Genomic DNA, 13,790 nt, shown 5'->3' with positions numbered 1-13,790 from the left:
TCACTCCGTGCATGGATTTGGGCATCGCAATCACTTCTCCCAGCTGTTCAAAATTGGGTCCCAGCGGCGAAGATAGTGCAAAATCGCCATAACAGAGTTTCGGATCCGAAATGAGTCCGAATCACATCTGAACACAACAAGAAAGATCCGAGTTTTTTGCCACACATTTATCCATGCATGATTCGATTTTCATGCCTCTTCGGTGCCGTTTGGACCACGGTTGAAAATTTTTGCCATTTGGCCACGCTCATGCATCTTTTCGAGAACCCGAATTCGGACAGTTAGAAGTTGAGGATCTGGGACCCCATCAGAGAACGGACCACACGGACTCGTGCTAGGGAAGTTGCTCTATGTCCACATCACTCCGTGCATGGATTTGGGCATCGCAATCAGTTCTTCCAGCGCGTCAAAGTTGGGTCCCGGCGGCGAAGATAGCGCAAAATCGCCATAATAAAGTTTCGGGTCCGAAATGAGTCCGAATCGCATCTGAACACAACAAGAAAAATCCGGGTTGCTTGCCAACATTTGTCCATGCATGATTCGAATTTCATGCCTCTTTGGCACCGTTTGGGCCATGGTTGGAAATTTCTGCCATTTGGCATGCTCGTGCACACGAACTTATGCTAGGGAAGTTGCTCTCTATGTGTCCACATCACTCCGTGCATGGATTTGGGCATCACAATCAATTCTCCCAGCGCGTCAAAGTTGGGTCTTGGCGAAGATAGTGCAAAATCGCCATAATAGAGTTTCGGATCCGAAATGAGTCCAAATCGCATCTGAACACAACAAGAAAGATCCGGGTTGCTTGCCACACATTTGTCCATGCATGATTTGATTTTCATGCCTCTTCGGCGCCGTTTGGGCCACGGTTGGAAATTTCTGCCATTTGGCATGCTCCTGCATCTTTTTCGAGAACACAGATTCGGACAATTAGAAGTTGAGGATCCGGGACCCCATGAGAGAACAAAACACACTAACTTGTGCAAGGGAAGTTGCTCTATGTCCACATCACTCTGTGCATGGATTTGGGCATCACAATCAATTATCCCAGCGCGTCAAAGTTGGGTTCTGCGACGAAGATAGTGCAAAATCGCCATAATAGAGTTTCGGATCCAAAATGAGTCCGAATCGCATCTGAACACAACAAGAAAGATCAGGGTTGCTTGCCACACATTTTTCCATGCATGATTCGAATTTCATGCCTCTTCGGCACCGTTTGGGCCACTGTTGGAAATTTCCGCCATTTGCCATGCTCGTGCATCTTTTTTGAGAACCCGGATTCGGACAGTTAGAAGTTGAGGAACCGGGACCCCATCAGAGAACGGACCACACGGACTTGTGCTAGGTAAGTTGCTCTATGTCCACATCACTCCGTGCATAGATTTGGGCATCGCAATCACTTCTCCCAGTGCGTCAAATTTGGGTCCCGACGAAGATAGTGCAAAATCGCCCATAACAGAGTTTTGGATCCGAAATGAGTCCGAATCACATCTGAACACAACAAGAAAGATCCAGGTTGCTTGCCACACATTCGTCCATGCATGATTCGAATTTCATGCCTCTTCGGCGTCGTTTGGGCCACTGTTAGAAATTTTCGCCATTTGCCACGCTTGTGCATTTTTTTCGAGAACCCGGATTCGGACAGTTAGAAGTTGAGGATCTGGGACCCCATCAGAGAATGGACCACACGGACTTGTGCTAAGGAAGTTTCTCTATGTCCACATCACTCCGCGCATGGATTTGGGCATCCCAATCACTTCTCCCAGCGCTTCGAAGTTGGGTCCCGGCGAAGATAGTGCAAAATCTCCATAACAGAGTTTCGGATCCGAAATGAGCCTGAATCACATCTGAACACAACAAGAAAGATCTGAGTTGCTTGCCATATATTTGTCTATGCATGATCTGAATTTCACGCGTCTTCGGCGCGTCGTACGGTTGGAAATTTCCGCCATTTGGCACGCTCGTGCATCTTTTTTGAGAACCCGGATTCGGACAGCTAGAAGTTGAGGATCTGGGACCCCATCAGAGCACGGACCACATGGACTTGTGCTAGGGAAGTTGCTCTATGTCCAGATCACTCCGTGCATGGATTTGGGCATCACAATCATTTCTCCCAGCGCGTCAAAGTTGGGTCGCAGCGAAGATAGTGCGAAATTGCAATAACAGAGTTTCGGATCCGAAATGAGTCCGAATCGCATCTGAACACAACAAGAAAGATCCGGGTTGCTTGCCACACATTTGTCCATGCATGATTCGAATTTCATGCCTCTTCGGCACCGTTTGGGCCACTGTTGGAAATTTTTGCCATTTGCCACGGTTGTGCATCTTTTTCGTCTCGAGAACCCGGATTCGGACAGTTAGAAGTTGAGGAACCGGGACCCCATCAGAGAACAGACCACACGGACTTGTGCTAGGTAAGTTGCTCTATGTCCACATCACTCCGTGCATGGATTTGGGCATCGCAATCACTTCTCCCAGCGTGTCAAAGTTGGGTCCCGGCGGTGAAGATAGTGCAAAATCGCCATAACAGAGTTTCGGATCCGAAATGAGTCCGAATCACATCTGAACACAACAAGAAAGATCCGAGTTGCTTGCCACACATTTGTCCATGCATGATACGAATTTCATGCCTCTTCGGCGCCGTTTGGGCCCCTGTTGGAAATTTCCGCCATTTGCCACGCTCGTGCATCTTTTTCGAGAACCCGGATTCGGACAGTTAGAAGTTGAGGATTCGGGACCCCATCAGAGAACGGACCACACGGACTTGTGCTAGGGAAGTTTCTCTATGTCCACATCACTCCGTGCATGGATTTGGGCATCGCAATCAGTTCTCCCAGCGCGTCAAAGTTTGGTCCGACGAAGATAGTGCAAAATGGCCATAACAGAGTTTCGGGTCCGAAATGAGTCCGAACACATCTGAACACAACAAGGAAGATCCGGGTTGCTTGCCACACATTTGTCCATACATGATTTGAATGTCATGCTCTTCGGCGCCGTTTGGGCCACGGTTGGAAATTTCTGCCATTTGCCACGCTCGTGCATCTATTTCGAGAACTTGGATTCGGACAGTTAGAAGATGAGGATCCGGGACCCCATCAGAGAACATACCACATGAACTTGTGCTAGGGAAGTTGCTCTATGTCCACATCACTCCGTGCATGGATTTGGGCATCGCAATCACTTCTCCCAGTGCGTCAAAGTTGGGTCCCAGCGCCACTCAACACACTAAGTCTTGTTTATCTCCTTGGTTACGGTCATGGTCTCTTCTTGGAGTAATTGGTTTTGTTGATTTGCATGGTACACAACTAGATCAATGCATTCTAGCTCTACACATGGAAGAGCTAGACCTCAAATGCAATTCTAGCTCCACCACATGGTGGAGCTAGACCTCAAAGCATTCTAGCTCTACGATGTGGTCTAGGTTGGATACAGCTCTACCACGTGGTAGAGCTAGATCAAATGCAATTCTAGCTTCTTGGTTCTTGTCATGTGAAGTAGATATCTTCTTGGAGTAATTGATTTTGTTGATCTGCATGGTACTTAGCTAGATCGATGCATTCTAGCTCCACCACACGGTAGAGCTAGGTCGAATGCAATTGTAGTGGAAATACTCTTCATCTCTTCCACAATGTTTTCATGGATATATACTGTGATTTTTGAATATGATATTTTAAGTTTTTTTTAAAGTGTAAGAATAAAATAACTATAATTAAGAAGTCAAACAAATACAATTGGAAATCACGTCTAGACAAATTATTCTTTCAAAGGGTACTAAGGATGTAGATGTAATTGACATGCCAGAGCGTATCAAGCAGCTCAAGCAAGATAAAATTATTCAAGATGCATTGTTTGTAGAGTTCAACACTGTGAACAAGGACAAATGATGTCAAGATTGGACAGAATTGACTATCACCTATAGCATTAATGAGGTTGTATACTCAGTTCTTTTGAAGTTATGTGATGTGTATATAAAGTCAAAGCTACAGGTTGGATCAAAGAAGATTGATTTTCCAGTAGAAGCAAGGCAATATGTGGAGTGGAATATCAGCCTTAGCAAAGAAAGTTCAACCTTGTCCTTGGATCTTCCTTGGTGTATTTATGCTCCGAGTCTTCCATTTGACGGGAGTTACTACTTGAAGTGCCACCTCAACCATCCAACTTCCATTGGGTTATGTGTTCTGGATAACACTGAAGATTTGGGAAGAAATATGCATTGGGATATGGAATCATTTTGCAATCTTTTGAACGGCATTATGATCATTACAGGTAGATCTTTGCCATCCCAATATGTGTTGCTTACCTTTTTAAATATTACTGTAATAGATTTTATTCACTTGCAAAATGCTTTAAAAAATTTGAGTGGCATAGCAAAGGAACAGTATAATGGGGCATTGCATTTTCGACATGACAACCGATGCATTGGTGCAATAGAGTTCTTCACATTCTTAGTGTTTTTTAGCAAGGGAGATGCCTTTGAAGGACTAGCAGATGTTCCTGATCCAGGTACACAAGCGACAATATTGGATATTGGACTTCTTGATATAGATAATGAAGATGTTAAAACTATCCCAGACATTGAGTTTCTAAGAATCAAGAAGAATCTTTTGATCAAGCAATGTATTCAGAAGTATTGTAGAGAAGGCTGCAAGCTTGTTGATCTTTTCAGTAATGGCTATATCATCGAGCTAGGGCTAGCACTAAATAAGGAAGTGATTTGCCTAGTGGAGAGTATTGAAGATCAAAGAAAGATGGGAACAAGGCTTCTTGACTTTGCAAAGTCAAGAAATGAGCAACCAGTTCCGCCTATTACTAACAATCAAAGGAATACCACGGAAAGATCGAGACATGGTGAAGCTCGTTCAGCTCGAGATTTTTTGGATTTTGAAGATAGTATGGAGCTTCTTAATGGGCTTTCCTAGTATCTTCAATACTTTGATTTGGTGATGTTTTGACTTGTTATATCCTTGGTTCATTTTTTAGTAGTATTTAGTTCTTTTGATTGTATACAATGCTTTTATTATTTTTGTAGCTCTCTCCAAATTGGGATTTGGAATCTAGAATCACCAAGTTATGGATCCTAACATGTTCATTGACAAATTCACTTTTTACATAACCAATTGGTGAATTTGGAAAGCCGACTTAGTGGTCGCACAATGACCAGCTGGTGAATCTAAAAATCTTGCTTATAAATCTAAGATGATAGAGCTAGAGATCCTCTCATTTACTTCAATCCTGGTAGATCTAGATTTCAATAGGTCTACAATTTGGTGGAGCTAGCTACCTCTTCAAAGTGGTGGACTAAGAATCCATTAAAGTCTAGATGTACCACATGGTGGGACAAAAATTCATTGATTTACTAGCTGTACCATGTGGTAGACCTAGGGGAAGTATAGTGTCTTTGCATGAATCAGCTAGAACACATTGAATTCAAGTTCCACCATTGGGTGGACCTAGCAACCATGGTAGCTTAGATCTACCATGTGGTGGAGCCAAAATCCATTGATCTCTATCTCCACCATTCTAGCATCCATGAAGCATAGCTATATCATGCGATGGAGCTAGAACCCATTGAATTCAATCTCTACCATGTGGTAGACCTAGAACTGCCATGTTGGCACTGTGCAGAATTCCCATCTAACCTTTACTACCTTTTTAATCCAAGGATTCCCCCCAAAGAAAGTTTTTGCAGAGCATCCATTTAAGTCTAGCTCTACCATACGGTAGAGCTAGGCCAATGCATTTCTAGCTCCACCACATGGTAGAGCTAGATCAAATGCAATTCTAGCTCCTTGGTTCTTGTCATGTGAAGTAGGTCTCTTCTTGGAGTAACTGGTTTTGTTGATCTGCATGGTACACAACTAGATCAATGCATTCTGGCTTTACCACATGGTAGAGCTAGATCTCAAATGAAATTCTAGCTCCACCACATGGTAGAGCTAGACCTCAAAGCATTCTAGCTCTATGATTCTAGCTAGACCTTAAATGCAATTCTAGCTCCACCACATGGTATAGCTAGACCTCAAAGCATTCTAGCTCTATGATGTGGTCTAGGTACAATACAACTCTACCACGATTACATTCAATCTCAACTAGTTACATTCATTGAAGTCTACCTCTACCACATGGTAGAGCTAGAAGAATGCATTCTGGCTCCACCACATGGTAGAGCTACACTTCAAAGCATTCTGGTCAATACATTCATTGAAGTCTATCTCTACCACATGGTAGAGCTAGAAGAATGCATTCTAGCTCCACCACATGGTAGAGCTACACTTCAAAGCATTCTGGTCAATACATTTATTAGTCTTGCTCTACCACCTGGTAGAGCTAATATCCATTGAAAAACCACGTGGTAGAGCTAGATCAAATGCAATTCTAACTTCTTGGTTCTCATCATGTGAAGTAGGTCTCTTCTTGGAGTAATTGGTTTTGTTGATCTGCATGGTAAATAGCTAGATCAATGCATTCTAGCTCTACCACATGGTAGAGTTGGACCTCAAATGCTAGCTCCACCACATGGTAGAGCTAATTTCTAGCTCCACCACATGGTAGAGCTAGACTTCAAAGCATTCTAGCTCTACCACGTGGTTGAGCTGGATCAATGCATTCTAGCTCCACTACTTGTAAGAGCTAGATTTATGCATTCTAGCACTACTACATGATTTTTCCAAAGCAAGTAGCTTCTTTTTCATTTTGAACCAGCTTTTCCATCTCGAGTAAGATAATGGTGTTCCTTTTGGCACTATATCATAGCCATTTGGCCAGATAGTCATCATGAGAAATATAATGGTTTAGCATCATGGTACGGCTTGATCAATGCATTCTAGCTCCACCACATGGTACAGCTAGATCAATGCATTCTAGCTCCACCACATGGTAGAGCTAAACTTCAAAGAGTTCTAGCGCTACCATTGATTAAGACTAAGCATTCCATGTGGTCTAGATAGAATACTTTGATATAGCTCTACCACATAGTAGAGCTAGATCAATGCTTTCTAGCTCCACCACATGGCAGAGCTATACTTCAAAGCATTGAAGTGCTGGATCAATGCATTCTAGCTATATCTCCACCATTCTAGCATCCATGAAGCCTAACTATATCATGCGGTGGAGCTAGAACCTCTTGAAGTCAAGCTCTACCATGTGGTAGACCTAGAACTACCAAGACTAAGCATTCTATGTGGTCTAGATAGAATACTTTGATATAGCTCTACCACATGGTAGAGCTAGATCAATGCATTCTAGCTCCACAACATGGTAGAGCTATACTTCAAAGCATTGAAGCGCTAGATCAATGCATTCTAGCTATATCTCCACCATTCTAGCATCCATGAAGCCTAACTTATATCATGCGGTGGAGCTAGAACCTCTTAAAGTCAAGCTCTACCATGTGGTAGACCTAGAACCTAAAGAACTTTGGCTCCACCACATGGTAGAGCTTGTATCCATATGTAGTTGATCTAGAACCTATGAAAGTCTATTGGTTCTATCCATATAGAAGTCTTAACCACATGGTAGAGCTAGACTAATAAATTCTAGCTCTGCCACAACAAGTCTAGCTTTACCGTATGGTGCTCACCTTGAATGTCCACCTGCTATTAGAACTTAACGGTGGATCCCAAGTCCTTCTTCCAAAGAGAGATTTCTGACAAAACCCATTGACGTGCGATGAGCTAGAACCCATTGAAGTCAAGCTCTACCATGTGGTAGACCTAGAACCTATGGAAGTCTACTCGCTCCACCCATAAAGAAGCTATCTTGATCCCCAACTCAACCACGTGGTAAAGCAAGACTTATAAATTCTAGCTCCTTGTGGAAAATCTAAAACATCTAAAATTTTAGCTTTACCATATAGTTGAGTGGTTTTGTGTTTCTCACCTCCACCTACTCTTGGAGCTCAAGGGTGGATCTCAAGGCCTACTTCCAACAAGAGCTCCCTTGCAAACTGGCTCTACCAAATGTAGAGCTAGAATAATGGGTGTATTTGGAAATCCATTTTAAACCCTCCAATTCTAGAGTGAGCAAGTAGAATTGATAATTGGTATCCAAACATAATTTCCTTTTAGATTACACCAATAAACATGTGTTAAGAGTGAGTGTTACAATTGTAAATTCTTGTAGTTTGAAAGAATTGATAATTGGTATCCAAACATAATTTCCTTTTAGATTACACCAATAAACATGTGTTAAGAGTGAGTGTTACAATTGTAAATTCTTGTAGTTTGAAAGATTGTTGAGTCAATGTTACTTTTTTTTCTTTTAGATCCCGAAATTGAGATAGTAGCACCAAGTGAAGTAGCTACGGAATGCCACAATCAAACTGTGGATGAGAGCTTCTCCCACACATTCAGTGATGTTCGAGAAGGTTTAAAGACAAATGCTGACAATGAAATTGGGGTACTAAATCTCCAACAAATGAAGCAATGGGTGAGAGTTTCTAGCCTGAAGAAGAAGTACCAAGAAGTACCGACACTGCTATCTCTAGGAAATCAGTGTTGACAATTATGTTGGACCTGAATGGTCTACTACTGAAACGTTGTCAACAACAACCATCTTCAATATATGAATCTATTCAAATGGATTCCAAAAGATATATTGTACTAAGGCCAGGATGTATCCAATTCTTGAAGATTTTATTAAAAAATATTAATGTTGGGATCTGGTCAACAGCGACAGAGAGTAATGTTCTTCAAATATTGAGAATATTACAAGACAGAGTAGGAGAGATATTGCCTTTTTTTGAAGTTTGGGCTCAAGAGGCTTGCGATAAGGATAAAAGTGGTAAAATAGCTAGACCTGATAATCCAATAGTTCAGGCAATGTTCAAGCCATTATCAAAAATCTCTTCATGTTTTGATTGTGATGCTCGTAGAATGGTTCTTATTGATGACTCTCCATACAAGGGATGTGCTTCTCCTGATAATAATTATAGATATCCTGCAAAGTTTGATGAAGAAAAGATGGTCGACAATATTCTCATTGATGAGCTGCTCCCTTACTTATTGCAGCTTGATGAGAGTGAAGATGTGCATGAGATCATTGGCTCTAATCGCTACGGATAACCTCTAGTATCCAATGAATATGAATACAGAGGTGTGGTAGTTTTTTGGAAAAAGCGCAATTTAAATTGGTCACACAGAAGACAATCTACACAGATAGGCTACCACTATCAGAGATTATACAAAAGTTTGTCGGATGATCAAGAGGTATTAGCCGAGACAATATGAAAACAAAAGAGTCTCAGAAGAGATAAAAGAAATTATGGCAAAGGAACGAGTCAGTATTGCTAGCATGAGGGGACCACAAGTGATTTCTCTAGCTAGAAAATTGGGTTCTACCACAACGCAATTGAAGGCAACCAATGCAAGGGCTTTCAAAAACAAGGTGTTAAATGAGTACAATCTTCTCCAACGGGATAGAAATAACTAAGGTACTACCCAACATAAATGATAATTATAACCAAATACATGATTTTATATAACAATTTTGTATTCACAATGAAGAAACTTAATTTATGATGGTTTCTTGCAGATTTATTTCAAGGATATTGTTCCAAGGAGTATTCACTTAAAGAAGCCATTTGTCACAAGGATTATATTTTTTTGGGAGGAATTTTATCTTTTTGTAATCATGAATTGACAAGAAATTTTGTCCTATTTTTAAAGTAGTGGCAAATGTATTACTCTTCGGATAATTTTATAAATGTTGGAGTGCACTCTACTATAAGGGGCCTCCTAATTTGAAAATGTATGGAAGCTTTATCTTTGTCTTATGATTTTAATTCCTACATATTTGGACTATGGTAGAGCTAGATCAATGCCTTCTAGCTCCACCACATGGTAGAGCTAGACTTCAAAGCATTCTAGCTCCACGATATGGTAGAGCTAGACTTGAAAGCGTTCTAGCTCTACCATATGGTAGAGCTAGATCAATTCATTCTAGCTCTTCCACGTCACCACATGGTTGAGTTGGACTTCAAACCATTCTAGTTCTACCATGGGGTTTAGCTAAAATATTTTGATACAGCTCTACCACGTGCTATAGCTAGACTTCAAATATTTCTAATTTTTCCATGGAATAGAGCTAGAATACTTTGATATAGCTCTATCACATGGTAGAACTAGATTTAAAAATATTCTAGCCCTACCACATGGTAGAGCTAGAACAGTGCATTTTAGCTCTACCACGTGGTTGAGCTAGATCAATGCATTCTAATTTCACCACATTTTGATACCTGCTATAGCACATTTTATCGCATCTTTTTAGAATCAAATGGAAAGAGTCGTTGCATCTTGGGTCATTTTGTAATGCAACTAGAGTCAACATTTTGGAATAGTATATAGTTTAATGTTAGCGTGCATAGTCACATTTGTTTTGTAATTGTTTAAAATCTATCTTTGCATAAGAGTAGTTGTAACATGCCTTCCCCCCACATGCCCACCTTTATCATTAAGCATGCTCATATTTTTCCAGGTCATGTGATTGATTCTAAATGGCAGAGGCGACTTCTTTGTCACAGAGCATTAGTACGTCACATGTCCAAGAAAATCCAGAGTGTACGAAGACAGTTGGTTCAGCGCCGTCTTGATCATCTATGGGAAATTGATGCAAGGTTGCGCTTTGTGCATCCCTCTGAGGGGGTTATCATACTGACATGGTATTTGTCAGACCCAATATGCATACCCCTACGCAAAGAGGATGATAGGAGGGCTATTATTCTAAACCTCAATGGTTTGTTGTGCCATGTTGTCGAAACCCAATATGACGAGAAGGATCCTCCTTATAGCAACGAGTTGGTAAAATACCTAATTAACCAATATCGTTATGTCCTATGTCACAAGGATGCACGTGAGTTCTTAGATTGGTGTATTCAATTCTTTCATGTTTTTATTTGGAGTGCACGTGAGTTCTTAGATTGGTGTATTCAATTCTTTCATGTTTTTATTTGGAGTGCATGTAGGAGAACTAAGCTCTCTGGAAAAATTGACACAGTATTTCCACAACAAGAGCCCAAGTTTGCAGGTGTTCTCTCACAAGAGCATTGTTCAAAAGCCACATGGGTTGTGCAGAATAGACAAGTTTTCTTTAAAAAGCTTGAGACCTTTTGGGGTCTCCATCCTTTGTACAACAAGAAAAATACATTGATAATTGATGATAGCTACTATAAGGTGTTTAAGAATGAGCGAGGAACCTGGTTAATAGTCCCAGAATTGTACCATCAACCTTCCAAGGAAAGGTATAGTTTTTTGACAGAAGATTTAAGAAATTGGTTGTTTTTATGGCTACAGAATGAACGGCAAGATTATACATGGGATAATGCCTTTGAAGAAAAACCTAACCAATTCTCAGATGATGTGATGAAGAAATGGCTTGAAGAAGAGAAATTGGAAGTAGAGAATAGGAAAAAGGCAGAGGTGTGGAAGCGACAGCAGGAGGCTGATGCTGAGGCAGAGAGGCACGAACAACTTGAAATTCAAAGAAAGCAACGAGAGGAGGTTGAAGCTGAGGCAGAGAGGCAATCAGAGAGTGAAAATCAAGCAAAGCAACAAGAGGAGGCATCATGAAAGTAATACACCACCATGAAGCTCATATTGTTTGTCCCTATTATAATCAAATGTAGAGGGTGCAAGTAATTTGGCCTTTTTTTAATGTAATAAAAGTCCATATATTGAAATATGATATTGTAATCAGGCCTCTTATGGAGCATACTGTTCAAATGTTTGCCTTTGCAAAGCATTGAACAAATTTTAGCACAAGCAATAAATTCATGTTCATTTACAATGTCTTATTATAATTGAGTCATAAATGGAGTGCATCCTTCTCTAAGGGGACTCCTTTTATCCTTTTATCTTTTGGTCAAACTTTGCAAATTAATATTTTTTTAGTAGAGTAGGTGAAGACTTTTAACTATCATTTTTGACAAAGAGCATCCTACTGCAAGGAGACTCTTTCTATCTTTAATAATGTTAATTTGTAGTAGTTGTGTATATAAGGATACTTTCACCATGACAAATTATAAATTCTTGTTTATTTAGTCTTTGTTCATTACAATGCAGTCTTAAAATTGGAGAGTGCATCCTACTCTAAGGATACTCTCAATATACAATCTCTTGTATCAATGTTTTTACTTGGGGGTCTGGATTGAACAAATGGTAGATCTTGGTTCTTTCAATGCGTTCTTGCTCCACGTGGTAGAGCTAGCTCAGAATTCTAGCTCTACCATGTGGTAGAGCTAGAATACCTTAAAATCAAACTCCACCATATGGGATGGTAGAGCTAGAATTCTATGTCTAGATCTACCATGTGGTGGAGCTACCATCCATTGAAGTCTAGCTGTATAATTTCATGGAGCTAGCTAGCTCCACCATTTGGTATCTTATTGAGCTCTAGCTCCACCATGTGGTGGAGGTAGCAGCCATGGTCTCTTCATGGAATTTTGGCCTTACCACATGGTGGAGCTAGTATCCATGTGTGGTAGACCTAAACTAATGGAAGTCATACAATATGACTAGAATTTTGAGTCTAGATCTACCGTTTGGTGGAGCTTGCATCCACTGAAGTCTAGCTCTATAATGTCCAAGTGGTGGAAATGGATCTAGAATGGATAAGTCATGGATCAAGAAATCCTTTTCAGCTCTATAATGGACAAGTGCTAGATCTAAAGTGAAGAGAGAAAGTGATTGACGTTGGACTGCTAGCCATGCTAGACACCTCAATATGAGCAACAAGGCAAATATCTCGCTACATTGTCCATTTCAGACAAATAACTACACGAGTTTTGTTCAAAAAAGTTCCTTTCTTTTGGGGTCTCCATGTTTTGTACAACAACAAGAATACATTGAAACTCGATGATAGCTACTACAATGTGTTCAACAATCAAGATAATAATGGGTGGTTGCAAGATGAGGTTATCTAGTTTCATGTAGTGGGCGCCACCACATGGTAGAGCTTGTATCCATATGTAGTTGATCTAGAACCTATGAAAGTCTATTGGTTCTATCCATATAGAAGTCTTAACCACATGGTAGAGCTAGACTAATAAATTCTAGCTCTGCCACAACAAGTCTAGCTTTACCGTATGGTGCTCACCTTGAATGTCCACCTGCTATTAGAACTTAACGGTGGATCCCAAGTCCTTCTTCCAAAGAGAGATTTCTGACAAAACCCATTGACGTGCGATGAGCTAGAACCCATTGAAGTCAAGCTCTACCATGTGGTAGACCTAGAACCTATGGAAGTCTACTCGCTCCACCCATAAAGAAGCTATCTTGATCCCCAACTCAACCACGTGGTAAAGCAAGACTTATAAATTCTAGCTCCTTGTGGAAAATCTAAAACATCTAAAATTTTAGCTTTACCATATAGTTGAGTGGTTTTGTGTTTCTCACCTCCACCTACTCTTGGAGCTCAAGGGTGGATCTCAAGGCCTACTTCCAACAAGAGCTCCCTTGCAAACTGGCTCTACCAAATGTAGAGCTAGAATAATGGGTGTATTTGGAAATCCATTTTAAACCCTCCAATTCTAGAGTGAGCAAGTAGAATTGATAATTGGTATCCAAACATAATTTCCTTTTAGATTACACCAATAAACATGTGTTAAGAGTGAGTGTTACAATTGTAAATTCTTGTAGTTTGAAAGAATTAATAATTGGTATCCAAACATAATTTCCTTTTAGATTACACCAATAAACATGTGTTAAGAGTGAGTGTTACAATTGTAAATTCTTGTAGTTTGAAAGATTGTTGAGTCAATGTTACTTTTTTTTCTTTTAGATCCCGAAATTGAGATA

The sequence above is a fragment of the Cibotium barometz genome, chromosome 39, assembly GCF_041138505.1.
Source record: "Cibotium barometz isolate CiBa-2024 chromosome 39, ASM4113850v1, whole genome shotgun sequence".
Lineage (NCBI taxonomy): Eukaryota > Viridiplantae > Streptophyta > Polypodiopsida > Cyatheales > Cibotiaceae > Cibotium > Cibotium barometz.
This window is presented reverse-complemented; position numbering follows the sequence as displayed.